Source organism: Tachypleus tridentatus, chromosome 1 (assembly GCF_004210375.1).
Source record: "Tachypleus tridentatus isolate NWPU-2018 chromosome 1, ASM421037v1, whole genome shotgun sequence".
Lineage (NCBI taxonomy): Eukaryota > Metazoa > Arthropoda > Merostomata > Xiphosura > Limulidae > Tachypleus > Tachypleus tridentatus.
Genome location: NC_134825.1, coordinates 39270986 through 39288230, shown reverse-complemented (window position 1 = coordinate 39288230; position 17245 = coordinate 39270986). Strand labels below are relative to the sequence as shown.

At 30.6% G+C, this 17245-nt stretch overlaps 1 long non-coding RNA gene across 2 annotated transcripts; it reads left to right on the top strand.

Annotated features, from left to right (window-relative positions):
* The first annotated feature begins 1785 nt into the window (after positions 1-1785).
* On the top strand, positions 1786-12197 carry LOC143246495 (uncharacterized). Of its 2 annotated transcripts, XR_013025998.1 has the most exons (3): positions 1801-4201; positions 8499-8628; positions 11407-12197. It is a non-coding gene; the product is annotated as an uncharacterized LOC143246495 (long non-coding RNA). The 2 variants fall into 2 exon arrangements; XR_013025995.1 differs by lacking the exon at positions 11407-12197 and having other exon boundaries at positions 1786-4201; positions 8499-8927.
* The last annotated feature ends 5048 nt before the right edge of the window (positions 12198-17245 follow it).

Below are 17245 nucleotides of genomic sequence, written 5' to 3'. Positions count from 1 at the left end.
TGTCCTAATTATTTTATAGTTTGTTTATTTCTATGATTTACAAATTGCATTTACAATTGCAATTTGAATTAAATTTTGTTTGTATTTCTTTTTTTAATACGTTTCTTTGTTAAGCACAAAGCCATACAATGGGCAATCTGTGCTATGCTCATCACAGATATTGAAACAGGTTTTTAGCGTTATGCTACTTCAGAATTGCCGTTAAGCCACTGAGGGGGAGATTCAAAACAAGATGAAGAAAAATTTGCAAAATTAGACGAGACGAAGCATTAAAAGACCAAGAAGAAAAAAATTTCAAGAAGAATTGATGACAAAAATAAAGTTAATTAAATATGAAATCAAATAAGGTATTGAAGATGTACAAACGGATTTTAATGATAAAATTAATGAAGAAGAAAACAAAGTAAAAAAAGGAAGTACAAAACAACATTGATATCTTGAAATAGAGAATGCAAGGACCAAAAAAGCCATGTCTCTTTCTCTTCGCATCTGTCCAATAATTTTATTTTCAAACACGTTTAAATATAGAATAGGGCAAACAATTTAGCTTAAACCTGTTACCGCTATTTATGACTATAAAACCTTCCTGAACTATTTGAATCACACCAAGTTGCACAATTTAGCAGGCAAGTTCGAAAACATTTCTCAGTCAATAAACCAGTAGTCTTCGATAAAAAGGCACAATAGGAAGCATGCTCGGCTTGGTTCAAAATAATTTCGAAAATTAATAGATGAAATAGTGAACAGATTGTTCATCCTGCTGTCCATTAAAAAATCACCTTTATTAACATAAAATAACTTTTTCAAACCATTAAGTATTTATAGCTGCTGTATCTATTAAGCCTGGAGCAACGTACCAGAAGGAGTTATCCTGAGCAAAATTCTGAAATACGATACGGAGGAAAATGCGCTAAAAGCCTCGGAAGCTAAAATTGTGATTAACGCTTATTAATATAAAAACTACAGAATTTGACTAGAAACATTTTTAAATTTAGAACATCACGAACCGTTCAACTTCAGAGGATTAACTTCAAACGTTATTATTTTTACGAGGACATTAGATACTTATCTTCCTCTGTGAAAAGTACGCTTGTAAATCGCGTTATATCAAACAAGAATGGACTAGCTGGCATTTCCATCAAGTGAAGTATATCTGTGTATCAACACAAAAGTAATTTTTGCTTCGTGGACCTGAACCATCAATAAAATATTCAGTTCCAGACCAGATAGAAGACTGAATATTTTTGAGAGTTTGTAAAATTTTTGTATATAAATAATTATTTTTATTAATTATTTCTAATAATCGTTATTGTAAATTATATTGTGTTTTTTGTATATTAAAATGTATTTGTGTTAAACAAGAAAATGTGTGTGTGTCAATCTTGTTGGTAAGTATCATAATATTAATACATTCCAAAATTCAATTGAATAAAAATGAAAATTTCCGGCAGTTTGAAATCACAATACGTAACACAATGAATCGGAAATAAACTATAATACCTAAGAATGTTGACTTATAAGCTTGTTAAACACAAGACGAAAATTATTTAAAATGAAACATAAAAATCATAGCTTGTAACTGCTCCTGAAAGATGAAAAAAAAAATCTATTATAAATGTGGGAACTTTAGCCATTACATTTAAGATTAATAAATTTCATTTATAATGAAACAAGAAGACGATATTTCTTAAAACTGAGAAAACTACATATATTTTTTCGTTTTTTTATTTTATAAAGAATTGTAAGAGGTGTTCTTAGTGAACTGTATAAGGTACTCGTAAGATAAATGGTTTCGACTTTTTTTTTTTTTTTTTTTGTTGTTGTTGCTAAGCGCCAAGTTAACCCAGTGGGTTACCTTTGTTGTGTCATCACGAGTATCAAAAAACAGTTTTTTTTAACATTATTAGCATTCAGAGCCATCGGGTTTACTGAATCTAGGTAAGAGAAATAAGGAGAGTATTATTCAAACAAATCATTCCATGAGTTAAAGGGTTTAATGATGGAAAGCCTTGAAGTATGTTGATCAACCTTGGATTTACAGCTGTAATTGCCTGACATGATCTTGTAATGAGAAGGCGGAAAATTTGCTTCTAGGGGTAAAGAAAGAAGGATTGGCATGGAAAACAGATAGACATAAACTTCCAGTAAGAGAAAAGTTTACCGTGGGATACTTCTCTATACCACGTGTTGGGTATGTAACTGACATAAAGTACATACAATGGAAACTGATTTCATGCAGCGACACACGTGTGAGATTAGAATAGTTTCAAACAGCTTTACATCTGTGGCCAGGATATCCTCACCAGTATATAACAATTACACTAACAGAGACTAGAATTCAAGAAGTAAGATGATGGTTGCATAACGTAATGAAGAAAGCTGAAATGAAGTGTAACAGAGAAGAACTCAGATTAAGTGATCCAAGCTAAAATTCATTTGTGATCATATTTAGAAAGGTGTGAACATGAGAAAAACGAATTTCTCAACTTCAGGATTTCACTATTTAGGGAGGAGCAGTGTTGTAGGTTAGGTTTTAATATTTTATAATAATAATGATGGTATAATTCCCATCAAGCAGGTTTTTGATTTTAGTATATTCAACTTAATTTTTCAAAAATGAATTCCAAATCAGTAAATTCAAGAAATGTAGAAAAAGACATTTGTATTATAGCATACAAAATTTGTAATGCATTGTTAGGTCAAATAAATTTCATATTTTTACTGAATTTTGTATTTGGAATCTAAAACTAATGTTAAATGTTGTATGTGTGTTAGATGTAGTGTTTTGAAGATACTTTTTTTTTCTCCCAACATGTCTGCCTAACTGGTAAGTCCTGGTATAAAAACAAAATGCTTCTTTGGCACTGTCCTGTTAATATATGCCTCTAATTTGAAATAATAATGGACAAATTTGGAATAATGAAGAAAAACAAATATCTGGAGTTTAGTGATCTTTTGTGCTTAGGCCATGCAACAGGAAATAAATCATACAGCTGACTTTAACATGTGATCACTACTAGGCGTAGCATGTTTCAGATCAACTCTTAGGTATTCTAAAGTTTTGTAGATGTGACATACATATATATAACCCTTTAAAGGCTAACATTCCCATTTCAAGAATATGCAACATTATAGTACATAATATTTAAATCTTATATGAATGCACAGTATGTGTGTGTTGTTTTATGTTTACTTGACAATGGACAATGCCATTTTGCTTGCTCTTTAGGTTTTAAATTAATTTTTTATAATTTTTGTTTTTTAACCATTTTCAATGTTGTTTTTAACATTTATATTACTATGATGAAAAAATATATTTTTATTTCATTTGTGTTTCAATATATTGGTATATGTATATATAATTATTATTTCATATTATGGACAAAGGTATTCAAATATTTATCAATTCTGTATAACTAAAGAACATTTTTAACAGAGTTTCCAAAATGGGAATACTGGCAGGTATAGTGTACTTTATTTATTATTTCAAGGTAACTGTACACCCAAGCATCAACATTATTGAGACTTGTCTTGCTTTAGTATATTATCAAGAAGTTTTCAGCCAGCTAATGCAAGACAGTTGTAATGTGTAGAGACTTGTATAATTTCCTGATGTTATACACAGCAGATTTCATATTTGATTATTCAAAGATAAAACTGGGGAAGTGGACATCTGTCACTTCTATTGTGATGGAGTCAATGTTTTGTTGGAAATTTTTCACCACTATGATAAATTGTTGACAATATTTGATTGGGAATTAAATAATCATTACTTATTTTGCTGTTAAGTTTCATTAAATTTTGAAAATTGGGACAGCCAGTTTGTTATGATTTGCATTATTCAGTGTGTATTAATTTTAGTTCTATCAGTATTTCCAGATATAGGGGCTCTGTGTGTTGATTTAGATTTTCGCGTACTGCAAGGGAAACTGTGGAGAATAGCAACATTGATGAAGTCAGTATTATTCATTTACCTTGGTATACTAGCAATCAGCCTATTGACAGAGTTTATGAAGGTGATGAGGGTATTTTTGGTAAAGACTGTTTACCAGGCAAAGAGAAGTTGAAGTCACTGCAGGCACTGAAAATGAAGATGTTATGAGTAGAAAGTCAAGTACAGACTCAGTGATGGAGGAAGAATGAAAATCTGTCCATATAGCTCCTCATTTCCTTTCTTCAAGTGCTGATGAAGAACATTGTGGTAAAGATGTTTTTGAGATATTTGAATTTGTTTGCAAAGGAAATGTTAGTGCATGTAACAAAGTTGTATACTGTTTGAGAAAAAACTTCTATGTAGAAGGAAATTTGTCTATTATTTTTATAATTATTGTCTATTAGTGGGTATCACAGTGTGCCATCTCAACATGATTATTGGTCAACATTTGATGGCTTGGAAATATCAATCTTTGCTAAATCAGTGAGTATAGAAGTGTTTCAGTCCATTAAGAAATACTTGCATATTGCTGAAAATAATAGCTTAATCAAAGCCAGCTAAATGACATGCTTAGAAATAGTTGCCAGAAGTTTGGTATGTGTCACAAGTTTCTAAGTATAGATGAAGTTATGATTCCATATCATGGTCAACAGAGTGCAAAATAATTCAGTGAAAAATTAGTCTGTTTAATTTGGATATAAAATGTGGATTTTGATTATATGAAAAAATTATAGAAAATATGTATCTAGCACAAAAGTTTGACTGGTTTGTTAAAAGGATGAGAAGAAAGAACTGTTGTTCTAATATTTACAGGTTTTTAATGACTTTGTCAAAAAGCAGTCAATAAATGGATAAAATGAATGGATATATTTTGTATTGAGTTCCAAAACTTGCTTCTTAGCCTTATTCTAAAGCCAGCATTTTTACCAGTTCAGAATTTACAGTGTGATTTAGCAAAATTGAGCAAAAACTGTAGTCTTCAGATAGACTGAACATAAACAAAATGGAATGATGCATAAAGATAGTAATGTACAAAACAAACAACCCATACACAGGACTGTGTTATAAAGAATACCTTAATCTAACCCTAAATCTACTAACTAAAGGTGTTTATTCTGAAGATTGTACAAAGCTATGTAAGCTAGCCATCTTTAATTTACCAGTGAAAGACTAGAGGAAAGGTGGGTAGTCATTGCTTCCCACTGCCAATTCTTGGGTTACTCTTTTACCAGTCAATAGTGGGATTAATACTACCAGATGAAACTGTTGCACTTCTGAGCAACATAAGCAGCTATAAATTTTATATAGGATGAAGCAGTGTTATGAAAAGGATGTATAATTAAGTTACAATTCCATAACTGCAGGCTTAGCATGGCCAGAAGGTTGGGGTGTTTGGCACCCAATCTGAAGGTTATTGGTTCAACTCCCTCTCGCACCAAACATTTTCACCCTGCCAGCCAGGGGGGCATTATAGTGTGATGGTCAATCCCTCTATTTTTTGGTAAAAGACAAGCCCAAGAGTTGGCGGTAGATGGTGGTTACTAGCTGCCTTCCCTCTAGTCTTAAATTGTTAAATTAGGGATGACTAGCATGGTTAGCCCTCGTGTAGCTTTGCACAAAATTTAAGAAACGAAAATGAAAAACAAGCATAACTGAAGTTAAAATAAAATACTGAACTCTTTAAACAAACACACAATAATATATATACAAACATGCAGTAAGTTTTTTCTAACTTATAAATAAAACAAAATAAACAAACACACTGTCTTAGTCTGTTATGATAATGAAAATGCTGAAATTTAATAATGTATTCAGGCTTACTACTGTAAAACACTTATTTGATAAAAATAAATGCAAAACATGACATTTACTTTTAAATGAAACAAAACCTTTTAACTGCTAAAGAAGCACTATTTACTCATTTAATATAATTTTATTCAATGTGGATTACAATTAGTTATTGTAAATGATACTAATGTTAAGTAAAGTTATTAAAACTAATTGTCAAAACAATTATGCCTCACAAACAATACAGTTCTTTAGTTTAACTGAGAATATTTGTCAAAACTACTTTATAAGAAAAAGTGCATTTTTTTTGTTTTTTTGTGTTGGTTTGTTATGAAACCAAAATGCATTTTACTTAGAGGAATTTTGAAGAAATATATTCTTAATTCTTAGTGATTTACACCTATAAAAATGGTTTTCAAAGCTTTTTTTAGTGTCTGGGCCTTGGGCAATTAATGACTTTTGGTTGAATCCTTAACTGCTACTGTAAGAGGTTGTTATGTTTTCAGTGGTTTAGCTGTTTCACAAAATGGTGCTGGGTAATAAAGATGCCAATGTACTGTTAGCTGCAAAGAAGTGGATATTTTACACTAACAAGTACTATTTTGTAGTGTAAATCACAATAAATATGGTAATTTTAAGGTAAGCTTTATTGCAGTGTATACCATCTCAGTAATATTGCCATGATAAGGATTAATAACTACCTCACACAACTAAAGCTATCTGAACAAAAGGGTAGACCATTGCCATGATAAGGATTCATAACTACCTCACACAACTAAAGCTATCTGAACAAAAGGGTAGACCATTGCCATGATAAGGATTCATAACTACCTCACACAACTAAAGCTATCTGAACAAAAGGGTAGACCATTGCCATGATAAGGATTCATAACTACCTCACACAACTAAAGCTATCTGAACAAAAGGGTAGATCAACCTATTCACATAATACTATTGATAACCACATCAATGGCCATAGATGACAATCAGTGACCAGCTAGAATACAAGTGATTGCTGTTGATTTTTTTGGAATAATGTATTGGGAGTTACAGCAAGTTTATAAATTAATACTTTTATAGCAATAATAACAAAAGGCTTCTTGAGAGCAAACTTAAGTGTAATATGTATTAATAAGATAAGGAATGTTCATATATGTATTTTCAAGTACTCTTATGGTTTTAACAAATGTTTTGCTTTTCTCTTTATAGCATAAAATAAATATCACAAGTTATTATATTACATGAAAACCTTTTGTATCTTAATATTAGTAATAATAGTTCCAAGATTTTACAATTTGCAAACTTTTTATCTTACACAAATTTTCAATTATATTAATATAGGTATAACACCACCCTCTACAAATTTTCAATGTTTAACCATGTAGTATAGAAGGAGAACCTATTCAGAGAAAGAGAATGATATTAATAAAAATAATGCAAATTATAAAAGTAACCCAACATGTAGGACTAAAGATGTCACAGGTGTGTTTCACAAGTTAAACAAGTAGATAACCATTTTCAGAGATGTTTGTTATTTTTATGGATGAACTTACCAATACCATGCATATCCAAATGTATTCAGCATATATATGTGTGTAATAACTATTCTAATGCACAACTATGGTTTATTGTAACTATTATGGACATAAATGTAACAATTAGTGACAAGTTAAACAATACAACCACTATCAATAAAAGCCACACATCAGAAACAACTTGTTACATGAAAGTTTTGTTTGTTGAAATGGTTTGATCATTAAAAATATTTTCTAATATTTTGTTTTACTGTTTATTTAAATTTCCTTTGATGATTGTATTTATGTGAAAAATATAACAAGCATATCCAAGCCATAAAATAATTATTTTTAAATATTACTTAATATCCCTATGACAATAAGTTGTTCTTTCAAGTTTACAACTTGCTAAAATTGTGCTATACTATGGGAACTTGGAAGTATGTAATAAAATACACACTAAATTAGAATAACAAAGCACTGTTTTTACTATCACTACATTTACACACTGCATGTCTGATACAAAATTTTAAACATTTTCTGGTTTTGTCTTCATCTATCCTTGTGTTAATGTAATGTTTTTTATTGTCTGTTTGTTATCTGTTAAATGGCTCAATAGTAAATAAAAGAAATATCTTTCTTATGAGATGAAATATTAATTATTATATGAATAGGTAAACAACTGACATTAAATAACAATAGACAAAATCACATCGTATGGCTCAGCTATTGTACTTCAACTGGGTGCATTTGGTTATAGGAACACCCCTTTATGGTTAGCAATATTAAATATACTATTTTGCATTTAGGTACTATCAAGTCATTATTGTATTTTTAAAAATTCATTTTTTCATTTTCTTTCTACATGTAAAAAAAATAACTGGTGGCTAAAGTAAAAGAAAAAGTTTCATCATTACAGATTTCAGTAGCAGTATCATTCAGAGAAGAACCTGGTAAATGTTCTATTACTACTGAAAGATTATTTCAAATTATACTTTAATCATTGATTTCATTTTTTTTATTAATATACCACTTAAAGAACAAAAAATTAAATTTACAACAGACTTTCTATATTGAAAGTTTTAATGTTTTGGCTACCTAACTCTTAATGGTAACATTGTTACAGTGAGAAAAACAAATCTACAAACTAACACATTACATGTGAACCTAAGTACAAGGTATTTTTTTCTGCATGCTAAATTCTCACAATTTCTTAAGAGATTTACTTATATTCATATATCAAATATCTTTGGATGTTGTAGGAACATTTTGGACTACAAAGGGAAGGTATAAGCAGTTGATACACATAGCACCTGGAAAAAGTACAAATTAATGGAGAGCTGCATTAACTATGTATGGACTATATGGTTCAGTGAATGGCCAATAGGTGAAGTATGTTTCCTCTCTGAGCTATTTGTTTTGAAACAAACCCTAGAAGTTGCAAACTAAGTTTAGGAAAATGCTATAACAAATATATAGTGCCAGGGCATCACCATTAATATGCTGACAGACTAAACATGAATAAAACATATCACTGGTGATGCACATGGTATTCAATGTTTTAATACTCAATCTGATGCATTTGTTAATGTTCAAACAGCTACATAAAATGCTGATGATAGCACTACCCAAATACATTATCTCATTAATGAGTATTTTTAGTAACACACACCTAATAAAGGACATTCACTGAAGATAAATATTTCCTGTCTTCTACTGAATATCCATATATATATGTATAGAAGATAAAAAAGAACAGTTACATCAGCCTCATAACCACAGCACAAATGAATAATTTGTCATACATGGTATAATTACATAACACAAGTTAATAAATTCAACAGTGTCTAATGTGTTTCCTGTTTTACCAAGATTCATACATTAAGCATTAGTGTTAAACTTTTCAGGAAAAGTGTTGTTTATTTGCTCTGCAAGACCTTTTCCTAAGAAGGCAGGATAGATTCATACCTGCATTTTTATATGTGACATGTCAGATGAAGTTGTGCAGATGGAGATAACCCACCATTGAAAACGTAGACAAGTCACAATAAGTTTTTTAAACATGCTCAAATAATCTATTATTCACTATCCATTAATAATGTAACACCATATAGACACCAAATATATAAGAATTGTTCTATTCACTACCAGTTAATAAAGTAACATAATACACCAAGTATACAAGTACCTCATGATTCTCATTCAACATTCACCATCAACAAAATAATTATCCAGGTGGTGTACTGTATTTGGGTGTTTATTTTCATAATTAACCAAAGGTTGTTAGGTAATGTTCATTTGCTTACTGGCAACCTCCAACTCTGTCTCTATTTCTACTGCTATACACACAATTTTTGAAGCACTAGAACAGTTCAAAACACACTAAATGAAACATACATTATCAAGTACAATATGAGCTTTGAGATAATGTAGTAGAAGTACTTGTGTTATTTTACCAAGGAAATAATTAGAAATTACATCAATCTTTTATTATAATTTTATATTATAATACTCATGTAATCAATAACATCAAAATTGTACTTGTAAAACATTAGACTCATCTGGTTGGGGAAGATACTACCATAAATATTTTATAAGTAATAGCTATCCAAGTAAATTGCTTATGTATAATCATATCAGCCATTCTGATAAATTAAAGACATTTATGTTGGCTTTATGATTTCATCTGACTGCTGATGCAAAATGTGTTATTTAAGCAAAAGAAGATGTCCAGAATTGAATGTACTTACAAAATTTAGAACTTAAACTTACATCTTATAACTGTTCACATTTAAAATAATATGTGAAGACTGCATCATACATCAGAAAGCAAAGGAGAAATTTGTATAACACCACATACTACCCAACCTTTTTAGATTTAAATGACTAAGAAATTTTTAAAACATAAAATAACAATAAATGTTGATAGATAGTTCCTGGCAGTTCAGAAAATCAAAGTGATATAAATAAATGACAGTTACCCACTGGGTGAAACATCCAACATGGTGTTTAAAACTACAGTAAAATGATCAAATAGACTTTCTCCTTTTGTAAAAGGATTATAAAATTCTGAGATAAGCTGCTTAAAGACAAGCTTTTATATACTGAGTCAATTTCCACTGTCTTAGTGTACTTATTATTGGGATCTCCTATGCAAACAGTACTTCTTAGTATCTACATAACCTCATTGCCTGTACAAACGTTTTGTCTTTGACTTGACTCATGTAGTTACTGTGGTCAGCCCCAACTGGTGAGCCATTTATTAATTTTTCTTTTTAATAGGCTTTGTATGTTAGAAGGTATAAGTAATGTTTTTGTTAATCTTACAATTTCTCTCTTATCATTAAACTAAGAAAATATTGAAAAACTAGATACCTTTGCAACACTTCTGAAACAGTTAACTTCTGATGACAGTAGTTATATTTTTGGATCCTTTGCTCTAGTTTTATGAAATTATAAGCCTTAAAGCAAACATGAAATATGTAATAAAGTATTTGCTACTCATTTTGAATGTAAAAACTAAGAATCTATAGAAATTACTAAAGTTTGTATTTATTGAAATAAATACACAAGTATCTCTTTCTCAACATCCTCATGACTCAGTGACATCAAAGCATATTCAAAGTTCACACAAATATTTTCTTGATGCTAATTTACAATTTCATATTTAAAAAGTTATGAAAGATCACATAAAACAGGTAACTGAAAACATGAAATCACTTGCACTGACAATTAATTTGATATATGGATAAAGGAATAATAAATTTCTCCAACTTGTCAATAGAAGGTCAAGCCATGGTTTGTCTTTAAAACCAATGATTCATATTGTTGCAATCATTTCCTTTTTCAGACCCTTGCTATCTTAAATGTTTCTTATTAATCAGAAAACAAAAGCCAAGGTCTCTGAAAGTTTTCTTTCTTTATAACATTGAATATATCTTTTTGGAAAAATTAAAATGAAATTATTCTTATCTCTAGATCTTCAAGTAACTATTGCTTTGATATCTTTTTGTGACTATTAAAATATATTATTATAGCTATTATCTTTTTTTATAATCTTGTGAGTGATCAAGCAGTAACAATGTTTCTTAATAGTTACTTAACTTGATTTTTTCTTGAAGTTGATAAAACCTGTTATACTGCATGTTCTGTTCTATTCTTTTCCAACAGTCACAATGAAAGAGTTGGGATTGTTTTCTTAGAGGAAAAGTATTTGCTTTCAGTTTTACTTATTATAGAACCATTCATAATGATTTCTGTGGTTGAAAAGTGGTGCCTGAGATTAGTGCATGTCACAGAGGAATGTAACCAAACAGGACAGGAGATATATAGGTGCTGAAGGAACAAGAGGTTTGGTAACTGGAGAAAATATAACTAAGGTTGATAGTTTTGTCAGTATATACAAGTATTGCTTGTTGATATACAGACATCATTCAGAAAAAGTTTATGTTTGAAAGGTGAAAAAGAACAGAAGAATTATAAAACAGCTTAATGAAATAAATGAATAATGACATTTTTATAGTTAAATGTATGAATTTTGTCTACATAACAATACCTGTAGCTGAATTGTAAATGAAACAAAATAAAGTGAATGAAAATTGGGATTTTTTAAAAATATTTTCTATTGATGTTAAGAAATTGAAACTTATATAATACAAAAACTTTAATTATGAACTACATCCTGATGTTAATTGTATTGACAAACATTAATTGTAAGGTTGTTTTATTAAATTTTAAAAGTGAGTGTGATATGCAGAAGAACCTATACCATTTTAAGAGTTAAATGACACTTGTAAAATAAACCCAAATACAGAGCTCTAAATTTTACACTATCTGAATAACCATAAAATAATTTAGAATACTCATAAATTTTAATATGTTATTGACATTTACTGACTAGTGCAAATATAATGTGATTCAAACATATAGTTGTAATTAAATGTTAAAATATATGAAGAAAAGACTGTATTATATTAATTACTTTCTTTTACTGCCAATAAAAACACATGCACTTTTAACATTTAGTAAAATCACTTGAGCATGTATGATAAAAAAATGATGAATTTTCTTTATAAAGAATATATATGTATAAATCAGAAACACAGTGTGGCTAAAAAATTGAACATTTTTTAATTTATGTTACCAGTTCTTGTTGTCATCATTAGCAGAACATGTGTGTAACCACAGCTTCAAAATGTGCTGAGTGTATTCCATCTATCAGCTAAGATTCAAACCAGTCATAAACTATGGAAAATCAGATGATAAGTGTTATGAGTTTTAGTGCTTGAATGCAAAACACAACTTTTAGTGCCATTTGCTGTCTGCAGCCAATGGTGGGAAGACAGTTATTTTCAATATTTAGATATAAGATGATCTTTAACTAGCCCTCCAGTAGTACAGAAGTATGTCTGTGTACTTACAATGTTAGAAACTGAGTTTTGATTCACTTGGTGGGCAGAATACAGATAGCCCATTGTGTAGCTCTTAGGTTAACTTCAAATAAAACAGAAAACCATTAACTTGTAAGTATAAATAAACCACACCATAAATTTCTACAAAATTGTAATATTCTAACATCCACCTTTTTAATGGTTACTCATAGCGATTGGTATATGTGTCTGTTTCATAGAAGGTTATGTTACTTTTGCTCTCTGTGTTCATTTTCTTAATATATCATATTTGAACCTTCTGTCCAATTTGATAGAATGCTATAATTATTGTATTTTCCTTTCAGTTTTTGTTCAGTAATCAAACAACAATTTGTGAAATATAAGTGCTAATAGGAAAGATAACTGATTTTGAACAAAAATTAATAAGCACCTCATCATTATTATTATTTATGGTAATTTCTTCAACCAGTTTGTTATTTTTAACAGTGAACACCAAAATATAAAACTAAGTAGTTTTACATAGTAGTTTAGTATTTTGAATGTGTGTGGCTTCCCTAAATTTCTCTGGTTTTTATTACAGTATCTGATTTAGTTGAGAGGTGGAAGAAAATTTAATTAAAAAACCACAAACTATCTATAAAAAAAAAAGTCTGATCAATCACTACTGTAAGCCATGTGCTCTGGGTGGTACACAGTTCAACCTGCCAAATAAACGCATCAGGAAAAACATTTACAGATTCACTTTGACATTTTAAGTTATTCCAAACATGTATAAAATATATTTAGTTCAATTTTAATAGACCTCGACTGTAAAATAACAATTACCTCTTAATATTTGCGTAAGGAATTACAAAATGTTAAAACAGTTTTGAATTAGAAATGCCATTCAAATTATCATGACAAACAACAAAATAGTAGATAGTTAAATAATGTTGAAATCCTTAACAAGTTAAATTTATTGTTCCAAAACAAACTGGGACAACAATATCATCTTACACAGATAAACACGCATTAAAAGTAAAATTTAAAATAAAATCGATGAAGTAAACTGTTTGATAGAAGTCGCATACAAACTCATTTAACACTGGTTTCTGAAACCTGAAAACAGACGAACATTTTTCAAACAACAAAATACAAAACTTCACGTCTGAAAACACTTAAAGTAATATATGAATTTAAATGTTAGAAATGTAATTCTGTGAGTATAGGTATCAACTGCATGATAGCTTGAAATTCACTTAATAGAGCATGCAAACTTAAAAGGGAACAATATGTAAAACATCCAAAAATATTCGCGACATAGAACGACGTGGAGTAACAAACCGAAAAACACATGAAGACTAGAGCTGAAAGAGAAAAGTTAAGCTACCATTATTTTAACTTAAATATCAAATCAGTTTTATGCTACTGTATCATTCACAGAATGTTATGACAGAAAAACCAACTCGTTTGTACATGTTTAGATTTGCGATGCCAGTATAATTTTCTCATATGCTGTTGTGTTCTTTATTCTCAGTACAAGATATGAATCAATAGTTATAACTGGGTAGAAAAGTAATTGCTTTACTCACCTATCTGTGCCTGTATTCTGTGGTGCTGATTGTAGTGAGTGGCTACAATCACAAATGACGATACATTGTGTGACGGATATACTGTTATACATTTATTTTAATATCTGCGTTATTTTCAGTTTGATGCATGTGACGTATGTTGTTCGATGTGTATTGTGCAAGTTCTGCCTGTTCTCTAAATTTGTAGAAGATTTTCGAGAGTAAGAATCAACAATATATGTTTTACATATCACTAGCGTATCTTCGAATATTTTTTTAATTTTCGACGAAGTCGCTTAACAGTTTAGAAATAGTCGTGCCAAGAGAAAGTAACAGAAAAATGTTTGGTTGCTACAATCAGTATACTATAAGCTATAGTTGTAATGAATACTTATTAATCGCAAAACTGCAGATATTTGATCAGAAACGTTTATATATATTTCGATTATTATAAACATCAATTAATTAATTTTGGATGTTAGTCTTTCCACAAGGACATTAGACACTGTCGTCAATGAAAAACTTCCGTGTTTATCAATTTTGGTATCCGTCAAGAGTTTGTTTGCTTGTTTAGAATTAAGGACAAAGCAACACAATGGGTTGTCTGTGCTCTGCCCACCACGTGTATCGGAACCCCAGTTTCTAGCGGTGTAAGTCCACAGATATATCACTGTGTCACTTGGGGAGGGGGACAGCTGTCAAGGAAAGTGTACCTGCTTGTTTTTAATTGTTTGTTTTGAATTTAGCGCAAAGCTACACGAGGGCTATCTGCACTAGCCATCCCTAATTTAGCAGTGTGAGACTTGAGGGAAGGCAGCTAGTCATCACCATCCAACGCCAACTCTTGGAGTACTCTTTTACCAACGAATAGTGAGATTGACCTTTACATTATAAAGCTCTTACTGATAAAGAGGCGAGCATGTTTGATGTAACAGGGATTCGAACCCCCGACCAGAAATATACCTGTTTATCAACATGAAATTAATTAGTTTTCTATGAACATCGGAAAATGATTCAGTAGATAGACAAGATAGAAGACTCAGTATAATTTGTAAGGTTGTAAAAACTTATGTTCTTGAAACAATATTTGTAATTATTGTTATTATAAATTATTTTGTTCTTTGTATACTAAAATATATTTGTGTTAAGAAAGAAAATTGTGTGTGCCAGTCTTGTTGAGAAATATGACAAGCTTTATACATATTACAATTAAAATAACCCCTAAATTAAAATGTCTTGTTATTTGAAATCATGGTGCGTAACATAATAAATCGGAAACTCGACGAGATAAATCATAATACATAATAACTGGGGGTGGTAGTGTGGCTGCTGGTGTTTGTAACTGTGTAATAAGTTTGTTGGTCCAACTGTAGTATGAATAATATAATTTTAAAAGAAGGAACTTCCATGTAAAGCTCGGCGTGGCCAGGTGGTTAAGGCACTTGACTCTTAATCTGAAGGTCGTGAGTTCGAATCCCTGTCACACCTTAATGCTCACTCTTTCAGACGTGGGAGCGTTAAAATGTTATGGCTAATCCCACTATTCGTTGATAAAAGAGTAGTCCAACAGTTAGTGATGGTAGGGATGATTAGCTGTCTTTCTTTTAGACTTACACTGTTAAATTAAGGATATCTAGTACAAATAACTCTGGTGTAGTTCTGCGCGAAATTCCAATCAAACAAAAAATTTTAATTCAAAAATTTTGTTTTGGCTGAATCGTGCCGCTATTATTTCGTGAAGCTGCGAGGGTAAGTTAACTTTATCTAATCTTAGATGGCAGCACATTATGATATTGCACCGTATTGGTTACTGTGATGGTAACGTGCGAGATGGATACAGCCTATTCAATGTTACTGGAATGTATGATAATATGTAACATTAAAATATATGAGTATTGCAAAATAAATAGGTATGAAAATAATATATATATTTTAGTGTAATATAACACGAATAAACTTGTTATACATTGAACATTACTGTTACAACATATGAGTAAAAATAAAGGATTTGAATTGAATGTTAGCATCTGGAGCCAAGCATTATCCATTGGTTAGTGTACCGAGTTAGGGATCTGCAGGCCTATAGTTCACATCTAATTATTGCAAAACAACACATACAAAATGCACTCATTACTTTGAGGCGGTAGGTTGATGTACAGGTGGCAATCAAATCACTCTATTTGGTCAAACAGAAGTAGCCCAAGAGTTGGCGGTGAGTGCTGTTGATTATATGTCTTTTCTCTAATCTATCGGCTCAAAATTACACTCGGCTAGCACAAATAGCCCTTGGATAGTTTAGTATGGACAGTCGTAAAGAAACGAACTTAGCTTGTGGTCACATTTGTGATTGTGTTAATTACTTTTTTATATGTTCTCGATGGTTCTTTCCTAATACCATTCTACATTTTTAATCATATTTCTTCCAAGGTCATTAAATTTCCATAACAGGCCTACAATCCCACTCGTGCATTCAAAACCACCGAAAATGAAAGAAATATGTAAAATAAGTATTTTTATTTAGGTGGTTTGTTTGTTTTTGAATTTCGTGCAAAGCTACACGAGGGCTATCTGCGCTGATCGTCTCTAATTTAGCAATATAAGGAAGGCAGGTAGTCATCATTATCCACCGCCAATTCTTGGGCTACTCTTTTACCAACGAATAGTGGGATTGACTGTAACATTATAATGCCTCACGGCTGAAAGGGCAGGTATGTTTGGTGTGACTGGGATGGGAACACGCCACCCTCGGAGTACGAGTCGAGTGCCCTAACCACCTGGCCATGACGGGACGTATTTAGGTGGAACGTTTAGAGTGTGTATCTCTAATGTAAATTTATTTATTTCTACAAGTTTTAATCATTGTGCCTCATAGAGGTTTATACGCCGCTGTTAAATAAAAAGATGCAAAACACTCGCTTTGTATTTAATGAATGGATAATTGCAAAAATATTAATTATTAATAACTGAATTATTTTATTAAAAAACAAAATAAGTAAATAATTATAAAACACATAGTTAACGTGAAAAATGATTGACAAGTGTTTTTCTTTTCTAAGTTCCAGACCAGAT